This window comes from Myxine glutinosa, chromosome 12, assembly GCF_964187855.1.
Source record: "Myxine glutinosa chromosome 12, kmMyxGlut1.1, whole genome shotgun sequence".
Taxonomy (NCBI): Eukaryota; Metazoa; Chordata; class Myxini; order Myxiniformes; family Myxinidae; genus Myxine; species Myxine glutinosa.
This window is the reverse complement of record NC_136272.1, coordinates 52,984,055-52,996,802: the sequence shown is the minus strand read 5'-3', so window position 1 is coordinate 52,996,802 and position 12,748 is coordinate 52,984,055.

Here is a 12,748-nt window from a genome sequence, read left to right as displayed (position 1 = left end):
GGTGCAGGAAACCACTTTTGCACTTGTATTAGTGTGGAAAAAACACTTTTCGCACTTGTGTTAGTGTTGAAAACCCACTTTTCGCACTTGTGTTAGTGTTGAAAAACCACTTTTCGCACTTGTGTTAGTGAAGGAAACCACTTTTCGCACTTGTGTTAGTGTTGAAAACCCACTTTTCGCACTTGTGTTAGTGTTGAAAATCCACTTTTCGCACTTGTGTTGGTGCAGGAAACCACTTTTGCACTTGTATTAGTGTGGAAAAAACACTTTTTGCACTTGTGATAGTGTTGAAAAACCACTTTTCGCACTTGTGTTAGTGTTGAAAAACCACTTTTCGCACTTGTGTTAGTGCAGGAAACCACTTTTGCACTTGTATTAGTGTGGAAAAAAGACTTTTTGCACTTGTGATAGTGTTGAAAAACCACTTTTCGCACTTGTGTTAGTGTTGAAAAACCACTTTTCACACTTGTGTTGGTGCAGGAAACCACTTGTGCACTTGCGATAGTGTTGAAAAACCACTTTTCGCACTTGTGTTAGTGTTGAAAACCCACTTTTCGCACTTGTGTTAGTGTTGAAAATCCACTTTTCCCACTTGTGTTGGTGCAGGAAACCACTTTTGCACTTGTATTAGTGTGGAAAAAACACTTTTTGCACTTGTGATAGTGTTGAAAAACCACTTCTCGCACTTGTGTTAGTGTTGAAAAACCACTTTTTGCACTTGTGTTGGTGCAGGAAACCACCTTTGCACTTGTATTAGTGTGGAAAAAACACTTTTTGCACTTGTGATAGTGTTGAAAAACCACTTTTCGCACTTGTGTTAGTGTTGAAAAACCACTTTTCGCACTTGTGTTAGTGTTGAAAATCCACTTTTCCCACTTGTGTTGGTACAGGAAACCACTTTTGCACTTGTATTACTGTGGAAAAATCACTTTTTGCACTTGTGATAGTGTTGAATAACCACTTTTCGCACTTGTGATAGTGTTGAAAAACCACTTTTCGCACTTGTGTTAGTGTTGAAAAACCACTTTTCGCACCTGTGTTGGTGCAGGAAACCACTTTTGCACTTGTATTAGTGTGGAAAAACCACTTTTCGCACTTGTGCTAGTGTTGAAAAACCACTTTTCGCACTTGTGTTAGTGTTGAAAAACCACTTTTCGCACTTGTGTTAGTGTTGAAAAACCACTTTTCGCACTTGTGTTGGTGCAGGAAACCAATTTTGCACTTGTATTAGTGTGGAAAAAACCACTTTTCGCACTTGTGTTAGTGTTGAAAAACCACTTTTCGCACTTGTGTTAGTGTTGAAAAACCACTTTTCGCACTTGTGTTGGTGCAGGAAACCACTTTTGCACTTGTATTAGTGTGGAAAAAACACTTTTTGCACTTGTATTCGTGTGGAAAAACCACTTTTCGCACTTGTGTTAGTGTTGAAAAACCAATTTTCGCACTGGTGTTAGTGTTGAAAACCCACTTTTCGCACTTGTGTTGGTGCAGGAAACCAATTTTGCACTTGTATTAGTGTGGAAAAAACCACTTTTCGCACTTGTATTAGTGTGGGAAAACCACTTTTTGCACTTGTGATAGTGTTGAAAAACCACTTTTCGCACTTGTGTTAGTGTTGAAAAACCACTTTTCGCACTTGTGTTAGTGAAGGAAACCACTTTTCGCCCTTGTGTTAGTGTTGAAAACCCACTTTTCGCACTTGTGTTAGTGTTGAAAATCCACTTTTCGCACTTGTGTTGGTGCAGGAAACCACTTTTGCACTTGTATTAGTGTGGAAAAAACACTTTTTGCACTTGTGATAGTGTTGAAAAACCACTTTTCGCACTTGTGTTAGTGTTGAAAAACCACTTTTCGCCTTGTGTTAGTGCAGGAAACCACTTTTGCACTTGTATTAGTGTGGAAAAAACACTTTTTGCACTTGTGATAGTGTTGAAAAACCACTTTTCGCACTTGTGTTAGTGTTGAAAAACCACTTTTCGCACTTGTGTTGGTGCAGGAAACCACTTTTGCACTTGCGATAGTGTTGAAAAACCACTTTTCGCACTTGTGTTAGTGTTGAAAACCCACTTTTCGCACTTGTGTTAGTGTTGAAAATCCACTTTTCCCACTTGTTTTGGTGCAGGAAACCACTTTTGCACTTGTATTAGTGTGGAAAAAACACTTTTTGCACTTGTGATAGTGTTGAAAAACCACTTTTCGCACTTGTGTTAGTGTTGAAAAACCACTTTTTGCACTTGTGTTGGTGCAGGAAACCACCTTTGCACTTGTATTAGTGTGGAAAAACACTTTTTGCACTTGAGATAGTGTTGAAAAACCACTTTTCGCACTTGTGTTAGTGTTGAAAAACCACTTTTCGCACTTGTGTTTGTGCAGGAAACCACTTTTGCACTTGTATTAGTGTGGAAAAACCACTTTTCGCAACTGTGTTAGTGTTGAAAAACCACTTTTTGCACTTGTGTTAGTGTTCAAAAACCACTTTTCGCACTTGTGTTAGTGAAGGAAACCACTTTTCGCACTTGTGTTAGTGTTGTAAACCCACTTTTCGCACTTGTGTTAGTGTTGAAAATCCACTTTTCCCACTTGTGTTGGTACAGGAAACCACTTTTGCACTTGTATTACTGTGGAAAAATCACTTTTTGCACTTGTGATAGTGTTGAAAAACCACTTTTCGCACTTGTGATAGTGTTGAAAAACCACTTTTCGCACTTGTGTTAGTGTTGAAAAACCACTTTTCGCACCTGTGTTGGTGCAGGAAACCACTTTTGCACTTGTATTAGTGTGGAAAAACCACTTTTCGCACTTGTGTTAGTGTTGAAAAACCACTTTTCGCACTTGTGTTAGTGTTGAAAAACCACTTTTCGCACTTGTGTTAGTGTTGAAAAACCACTTTTCGCACTTGTGTTGGTGCAGGAAACCAATTTTGCACTTGTATTAGTGTGGAAAAAACCACTTTTCGCACTTGTGTTAGTGTTGAAAAACCACTTTTCGCACTTGTGTTAGTGTTGAAAAACCACTTTTCGCACTTGTGTTGGTGCAGGAAACCACTTTTGCACTTGTATTAGTGTGGAAAAAACACTTTTTGCACTTGTGATAGTGTTGAAAAACCACTTTTCGCACTTGTGTTAGTGTTGAAAAACCACTTTTGGCACCTGTGTTGGCGCAGGAAACCACTTTTGCACTTGTATTAGTGTGGAAAAACCACTTTTCGCACTTGTGTTAGTGTTGAAAAACCAATTTTCGCACTTGTGTTAGTGTTGAAAACCCACTTTTCGCACTTGTGTTAGTGTTGAAAATCCACTTTTCCCACCTGGGTTGGTGCAGGAAACCACTTTTGCACTTGTATTAGTGTGGTAAAAACACTTTTTGCACTTGTGATAGTGTTGAAAAACCACTTTTCGCACTTATGTTAGTGTTGAAAAACCACTTTTCGCACTTGTGTTGGTGCAGGAAACCACTTTTGCACTTGTATTAGTGTGGAAAAAACACTTTTCGCACTTGTGTTAGTGTTGAAAACCCACTTTTCGCACTTGTGTTAGTGTTGAAAAACCACTTTTCGCACGTGTGTTAGTGAAGGAAACCACTTTTCGCACTTGTGTTAGTGTTGAAAACCCACTTTTCGCACTTGTGTTAGTGTTGAAAATCCACTTTTCGCACTTGTGTTGGTGCAGGAAACCACTTTTGCACTTGTATTAGTGTGGAAAAAACACTTTTTGCACTTGTGATAGTGTTGAAAAACCACTTTTCGCACTTGTGTTAGTGTTGAAAAACCACTTTTCGCACTTGTGTTAGTGCAGGAAACCACTTTTGCACTTGTATTAGTGTGGAAAAAAGTCTTTTTGCACTTGTGATAGTGTTGAAAAACCACTTTTCGCACTTGTGTTAGTGTTGAAAAACCACTTTTCACACTTGTGTTGGTGCAGGAAACCACTTGTGCACTTGCGATAGTGTTGAAAAACCACTTTTCGCACTTGTGTTAGTGTTGAAAACCCACTTTTCGCACTTGTGTTAGTGTTGAAAATCCACTTTTCCCACTTGTGTTGGTGCAGGAAACCACTTTTGCACTTGTATTAGTGTGGAAAAAACACTTTTTGCACTTGTGATAGTGTTGAAAAACCACTTTTCGCACTTGTGTTAGTGTTGAAAAACCACTTTTTGCACTTGTGTTGGTGCAGGAAACCACCTTTGCACTTGTATTAGTGTGGAAAAAACACTTTTTGCACTTGTGATAGTGTTGAAAAACCACTTTTCGCACTTGTGTTAGTGTTGAAAAACCACTTTTCGCACTTGTGTTTGTGCAGGAAACCACTTTTGCACTTGTATTAGTGTGGAAAAACCACTTTTCGCAACTGTGTTAGTGTTGAAAAACCACTTTTTGCACTTGTGTTAGTGTTCAAAAACCACTTTTCGCACTTGTGTTAGTGAAGGAAACCACTTTTCGCACTTGTGTTAGTGTTGAAAACCCTTTTTTCGCACTTGTGTTAGTGTTGAAAATCCACTTTTCCCACTTGTGTTGGTACAGGAAACCACTTTTGCACTTGTATTACTGTGGAAAAATCACTTTTTGCACTTGTGATAGTGTTGAAAAACCACTTTTCGCACTTGTGATAGTGTTGAAAAACCACTTTTCGCACTTGTGTTAGTGTTGAAAAACCACTTTTCGCACCTGTGTTGGTACAGGAAACCACTTTTGCACTTGTATTAGTGTGGAAAAACCACTTTTCGCACTTGTGCTCGTGTTGAAAAACCACTTTTCGCACTTGTGTTAGTGTTGAAAAACCACTTTTCGCACTTGTGTTAGTGTTGAAAAACCACTTTTCGCACTTGTGTTGGTGCAGGAAACCAATTTTGCACTTGTATTAGTGTGGAAAAAACCACTTTTCGCACTTGTGTTAGTGTTGAAAAACCACTTTTCGCACTTGTGTTAGTGTTGAAAAACCACTTTTCGCACTTGTGTTGGTGCAGGAAACCACTTTTGCACTTGTATTAGTGTGGAAAAAACACTTTTTGCACTTGTATTCGTGTGGAAAAACCACTTTTCGCACTTGTGTTAGTGTTGAAAAACCAATTTTCGCACTGGTGTTAGTGTTGAAAACCCACTTTTCGCACTTGTGTTGGTGCAGGAAACCAATTTTGCACTTGTATTAGTGTGGAAAAAACCACTTTTCGCACTTGTATTAGTGTGGGAAAACCACTTTTTGCACTTGTGATAGTGTTGAAAAACCACTTTTCGCACTTGTGTTAGTGTTGAAAAACCACTTTTCGCACTTGTGTTGGTGCAGGAAACCACTTTTGCACTTGTATTAGTGTGGAAAAAACACTTTTTGCACTTGTGATAGTGTTGAAAAACCACTTTTCGCACTTGTGTTGGTGCAGGAAACCACTTTTGCACTTGTATTAGTGTGGAAAAACCACTTTTCGCACTTGTGTTAGTGTTGAAAACCCACTTTTCGCACTTGTGTTAGTGTTGAAAAACCACTTTTCGCACTTGTGTTAGTGAAGGAAACCACTTTTCGCCCTTGTGTTAGTGTTGAAAACCCACTTTTCGCACTTGTGTTAGTGTTGAAAATCCACTTTTCGCACTTGTGTTGGTGCAGGAAACCAATTTTGCACTTGTATTAGTGTGGAAAAAACACTTTTTGCACTTGTGATAGTGTTGAAAAACCACTTTTCGCACTTGTGTTAGTGTTGAAAAACCACTTTTAGCCTTGTGTTAGTGCAGGAAACCACTTTTGCACTTGTATTAGTGTGGAAAAAACACTTTTTGCACTTGTGATAGTGTTGAAAAACCACTTTTCGCACTTGTGTTAGTGTTGAAAAACCACTTTTCGCACTTGTGTTGGTGCAGGAAACCACTTTTGCACTTGCGATAGTGTTGAAAAACCACTTTTCGCACTTGTGTTAGTGTTGAAAACCCACTTTTCGCACTTGTGTTAGTGTTGAAAATCCACTTTTCCCACTTGTTTTGGTGCAGGAAACCACTTTTGCACTTGTATTAGTGTGGAAAAAACACTTTTTGCACTTGTGATAGTGTTGAAAAACCACTTTTCGCACTTGTGTTAGTGTTGAAAAACCACTTTTTGCACTTGTGTTGGTGCAGGAAACCACCTTTGCACTTGTATTAGTGTGGAAAAACACTTTTTGCACTTGAGATAGTGTTGAAAAACCACTTTTCGCACTTGTGTTAGTGTTGAAAAACCACTTTTCGCACTTGTGTTTGTGCAGGAAACCACTTTTGCACTTGTATTAGTGTGGAAAAACCACTTTTCGCAACTGTGTTAGTGTTGAAAAACCACTTTTTGCACTTGTGTTAGTGTTCAAAAACCACTTTTCGCACTTGTGTTAGTGAAGGAAACCACTTTTCGCACTTGTGTTAGTGTTGTAAACCCACTTTTCGCACTTGTGTTAGTGTTGAAAATCCACTTTTCCCACTTGTGTTGGTACAGGAAACCACTTTTGCACTTGTATTAGTGTGGAAAAACCACTTTTCGCACTTGTGTTAGTGTTGAAAAACCACTTTTCGCACTTGTGATAGTGTTGAAAAACCACTTTTCGCACTTGTGTTAGTGTTGAAAAACCACTTTTCGCACCTGTGTTGGTGCAGGAAACCACTTTTGCACTTGTATTAGTGTGGAAAAAACCACTTTTCGCACTTGTGTTAGTGTTGAAAAACCACTTTTCGCACTTGTGTTAGTGTTGAAAAACCACTTTTCGCACTTGTGTTAGTGTTGAAAAACCACTTTTCGCACTTGTGTTGGTGCAGGAAACCAATTTTGCACTTGTATTAGTGTGGAAAAAACCACTTTTCGCACTTGTGTTAGTGTTGAAAAACCACTTTTCGCACTTGTGTTAGTGTTGAAAAACCACTTTTCGCACTTGTGTTGGTGCAGGAAACCACTTTTGCACTTGTATTAGTGTGGAAAAAACACTTTTTGCACTTGTGATAGTGTTGAAAAACCACTTTTCGCACTTGTGTTAGTGTTGAAAAACCACTTTTGGCACCTGTGTTGGCGCAGGAAACCACTTTTGCACTTGTATTAGTGTGGAAAAACCACTTTTCGCACTTGTGTTAGTGTTGAAAAACCAATTTTCGCACTTGTGTTAGTGTTGAAAACCCACTTTTCGCACTTGTGTTAGTGTTGAAAATCCACTTTTCCCACCTGGGTTGGTGCAGGAAACCACTTTTGCACTTGTATTAGTGTGGTAAAAACACTTTTTGCACTTGTGATAGTGTTGAAAAACCACTTTTCGCACTTGTGTTAGTGTTGAAAAACCACTTTTCGCACTTGTGTTGGTGCAGGAAACCACTTTTGCACTTGTATTAGTGTGGAAAAAACACTTTTCGCACTTGTGTTAGTGTTGAAAACCCACTTTTCGCACTTGTGTTAGTGTTGAAAAACCACTTTTCGCACTTGTGTTAGTGAAGGAAACCACTTTTCGCACTTGTGTTAGTGTTGAAAACCCACTTTTCGCACTTGTGTTAGTGTTGAAAATCCACTTTTCGCACTTGTGTTTGTGCAGGAAACCACTTTTGCACTTGTATTAGTGTGGAAAAACCACTTTTCGCAACTGTGTTAGTGTTGAAAAACCACTTTTTGCACTTGTGTTAGTGTTCAAAAACCACTTTTCGCACTTGTGTTAGTGAAGGAACCCACTTTTCGCACTTGTGTTAGTGTTGAAAACCCACTTTTCGCACTTGTGTTAGTGTTGAAAATCCACTTTTCCCACTTGTGTTGGTGCACTAAACCACTTTTGCACTTGTATTAGTGTGGGAAAAAACATTTTGCACTTGTGATAGTGTTGAAAAACCACTTTTCGCACTTGTGTTAGTGTTGAAAAACCACTTTTCGCACTTGTGTTGGTGCAGGAAACCACTTTTGCACTTGTATTAGTGTGGAAAAACCACTTTTCACACTTGGGTCGGTAGACTTTCGGCGATGGGAGCGTCGGGAGAGTCCATAGTCTCATAGATGGGTTCGATCGGTTCGTCCGATCTAAATATCTCTAATTCTGGGAGATTTAATCTATCTCTAATTCTGGGGGATTTAATCTACCTCTAATTATGTGGGATTTAATCTTTCTCTAATTCTGGGGGATTTAATCTATCTGCAATTCTGGGGGATTTAATCTATCTCTAATTCTGGAGGATTTAATCTATCTCTAATTCTGGGGTAATTAATCTTTCTCTAATTGCAGGGGAATGAATCTATTTCTAATTCTGGGGGATTTAATCTATCTCTAATTCTGGGAGATTTAATCTATCTCTAATTCTGGGGGATTTAATCTATCTCTAATTCTGGGGGATTTAATCTATCTCTAATTCTGGGGGATTTAATCTATCTCTAATTCTGGGGGATTTAATCGATCTCTAATTCTGGGGGATTTAATCTTTCTCTAATTATGTGGGATTTAATCTTTCTCTAATTCTGGGGGATTTAATCTATCTCTAATTCTGGGGGATTTAATCTGTCTCTAATTCTGGGGGATTTAATCTATCTGTAATTCTGGGGGATTTAATCTATCTCTAGTTGCGGGGGAATGAATCTATCTCTAATTCTGGGGGATTTAATCTATCTCTAATTGTGGGGGAATTCATCTTTCTCTAATTCTAGGGGATTTAATCTGTCTCTAATTCTGAGGGAATTAATCTATCTCTAATTTTGGGGGAATTAATTCTGGGGGATTTATTCTGGGGGATTTAATCTATCTCTAATTCTGAGGGATTTAATCTGGGGGATTTAATTCTGGAGGATTTAATCTATCTCTAAATTTGGGGGATTTAATCTATCTCTAATTTTGGGGGATTTAATCTATCTCTAATTGTGGGGGAATGAATCTATCTCTAATTCGGGGGCATTTAATCTATGTCTAATTGTGGGGGAATTAATCTTTCACTAATTCTGGGGATTTAATCTGTCTCTAATTCTGGAGGATTTAATATTTCTCTAATTCTGGGGGATTTAGTCTCTCTAATTCTGGGGGATTTCATCTATCTCTACTTCTGGGGAATTTAATCTTTCTCTAATTCTGGGGGGATTGAATCTTTCTCTAATTCTGGGGGCTTTAGTCTTTCTCTAATTCTGGGGGATTTAATCTTTCTTTAATTCTGGGGGATTTAATATATCTATAATTGTGGGGGAATTAATTCTGGGGGATTTATTCTGGGGGATTTAATCTATCTCTAATTCTGGGGGATTTAATCTGGGGGATTTAATTCTGGGGGATTTAATATATCTCTAATTCTGGGAGATTTAATCTATCTCTAATTCTGGGGTAATTAATCTTTCTCTAATTATGTGGGATTTAATCTTTCTCTAATTCTGGGGGATTTAATCTAACTCTAATTCTGGGAGATTTAATCTATGTCTAATTCTGGGGGATTTAATCTGGGGGATTTAATTCTGGGGGATTTAATCTATCTCTAATTCTGGGGGATTTATTCTTTCTCTAATTCTGGGTGATTTAATCTATCTCTACTTCTGGGTAATTTAATCTTTCTCTAATTCTAGGGTAATCTTTCTCTAATTCTGGGAGATTTAATCTATCTCTAATTCTGGGGGATTTAATCTGGGGGATTTAATTCTGGGGGATTTAATCTATCTCTAATTCTGGGGGATTTAATCTTTCTCTAATTCTGGGTGATTTAATCTATCTCTCCTTCTGGGGAATTTAATCTTTCTCTAATTCTGGGGGGATTGAATCTTTCTCTAATTCTGGGGGATTTAGTCTTTCTCTAATTCTGGGGGATTTAGTCTTTCTCTAATTCTGGGGTATTTAATCTTTCTCTAATTATGAGGGATTTAATCTTTCTCTAATTCTGGGGGATTTAATCTATCTCTAATTCTGGGAGATTTAATCTATCTCTAATTCTGGGGTAATTCATCTATCTCTAATTACAGGGGATTTAATCTTTCTCTAATTCTGGGAGATTTAATCTATCTCTAATTGTGGGGGAATTAATTCTGGGAGATTTATTCTGGGGGACTTAATCTATCTCTAATTCTGGGAGATTTAATCTATCTCTAATTCTGGGGTAATTAATCTTTCTCTAATTCTGGGGTAATTCATCTTTCTCTAATTATGTGGGATTTAATCTTTCTCTAATTCTGGGGGATTTAATCTATCTCTAATTCTGGGGGATTTCATCTATCTCTAATTCTGGGGTAATTCATCTTTCTCTAATTATGTGGGATTTAATCTTTCTCTAATTCTGGGGGATTTAATCTATCTCTAATTCTGGGAGATTTAATCTATCTCTAATTCTGGGAGATTTAATCTATCTCTAATTCTGGGGGATTTAATCGATCTCTAATTCTGGGGGATTTAATCTATCTCTAATTACAGGGGAATGAATCAATTTCTAATTCTGGGGGATTTAATCTATCTCTAATTCTGGGAGATTAAATCTATCTCTAATTCTGGGGGATTTAATCTATCTCTAATTCTGGGAGATTAAATCTATCTCTAATTCTGGGGGATTTAATCTATCTCTAATTCTGGGGTAATTAATCTTTCTCTAATTATGTGGGATTTAATCTTTCTCTAATTCTGGGGGTTTAATCTATCTCTAATTCTGGGGGATTTAATCTATCTCTAATTCTGGGGGATTTAATCTATCTGTAATTCTGTGGGATTTAATCTATCTCTAGTTGCGGGGGAATGAATCTATCTCTAATTCTGGGGGATTTAATCTATCTCTAATTGTGGGGGAATTCATCTTTCTCTAATTCTAGGGGATTTAATCTGTCTCTAATTCTGAGGGAATTAATCTATCTCTAATTTTGGGGGAATTTATTCTGGGGGATTTATTCTGGGGGATTTAATCTATCTTGAATCTATCGATCTTGTATACAAAAAAAAAAAAAAAAAAAAAAAAAATCTCTAATTCTGGGGGATTTAATCTGGGGGATTTAATTCTGGAGGATTTAATCTATCTCTAATTTTGGGGGATTTAATCTATCTCTAATTTTGGGGGATTTAATCTATCTCTAATTGTGGGGGAATGAATCTATCTCTAATTCGGGGGCATTTAATCTATGTCTAATTGTGGGGGAATTAATCTTTCACTAATTCTGGGGATTTAATCTGTCTCTAATTCTGGAGGATTTAATATTTCTCTAATTCTGGGGGATTTCGTCTCTCTAATTCTGGGGGAATTCATCTATCTCTACTTCTGGGGAATTTAATCTTTCTCTAATTCTGGTGGGATTGAATCTTTCTCTAATTCTGGGGGCTTTAGTCTTTCTCTAATTCTGGGGGATTTAATCTTTGTGGGGGAATTAATTCTGGGGGATTTATTCTGGGGGATTTAATCTATCTCTAATTCTGGGGGATTTAATCTGGGGGATTTAATTCTGGGGGATTTAATATATCTCTAATTCTGGGAGATTTAATCTATCTCTAATTCTGGGGTAATTAATCTTTCTCTAATTATGTGGGATTTAATCTTTCTCTAATTCTGGGGGATTTAATCTAACTCTAATTCTGGGAGATTTAATCTATGTCTAATTCTGGGGGATTTAATCTGGGGGATTTAATTCTGGGGGATTTAATCTATCTCTAATTCTGGGGGATTTATTCTTTCTCTAATTCTGGGTGATTTAATCTATCTCTACTTCTGGGTAATTTAATCTTTCTCTAATTCTAGGGTAATCTTTCTCTAATTCTGGGAGATTTAATCTATCTCTAATTCTGGGGGATTTAATCTGGGGGATTTAATTCTGGGGGATTTAATCTATCTCTAATTCTGGGGGATTTAATCTTTCTCTAATTCTGGGTGATTTAATCTATCTCTCCTTCTGGGGAATTTAATCTTTCTCTAATTCTGGGGGGATTGAATCTTTCTATAATTCTGGGGGATTTAGTCTTTCTCTAATTCTGGGGGATTTAGTCTTTCTCTAATTCTGGGGTATTTAATCTTTCTTTAATTCTGGGGGATTTAATCTATCTCTAATTCTGGGGGATTTAATCTGGGGGATTTAATTCTGGGGGATTTAATCTATCTCTAATTCTGGGAGATTTAATCTATCTCTAATTCTGGGGTAATTAATCTTTCTCTAATTCTGGGGTAATTCATCTTTCTCTAATTATGAGGGATTTAATCTTTCTATAATTCTGGGGGATTTAATCTATCTCTAATTCTGGGAGATTTAATCTTTCTCTAATTATGTGGGATTTAATCTATCTCTAATTCTGGGAGATTTAATCCATCTCTAATTCTGGGAGATTTAATCTATCTCTAATTATGTGGGATTGAATATTTCTCTAATTATGTGGGATTTAATCTTTCTCTAATTATGTGGGATTTAATCTATCTCTAATTATGTGGGATTTCATCTATCTCTAATTCTGGGGTAATTAATCTATCTCTAATTCTGGGGTAATTCATCTTTCTCTAATTATGTGGGATTTAATCTTTCTCTAATTCTGGGGGATTTAATCTATCTCTAATTCTGGGAGATTTAATCTTTCTCTAATTCTGTGGGATTTAATCTATCTCTAATTCTGGGAGATTTAATCTATCTCTAATTCTGGGGTAATTAATCTATCTCTAATTCTGGGGTAATTCATCTTTCTCTAATTATGTGGGATTTAATCTATCTCTAATTCTGGGGTAATTAATCTATCTCTAATTCTGGGGTAATTCATCTTTCTCTAATTATGTGGGATTTAATCTATCTCTAATTCTGGGGTAATTAATCTATCTCTAATTCTGGGGTAATTAATCTTTCTCTAATTATGTGGGATTTAA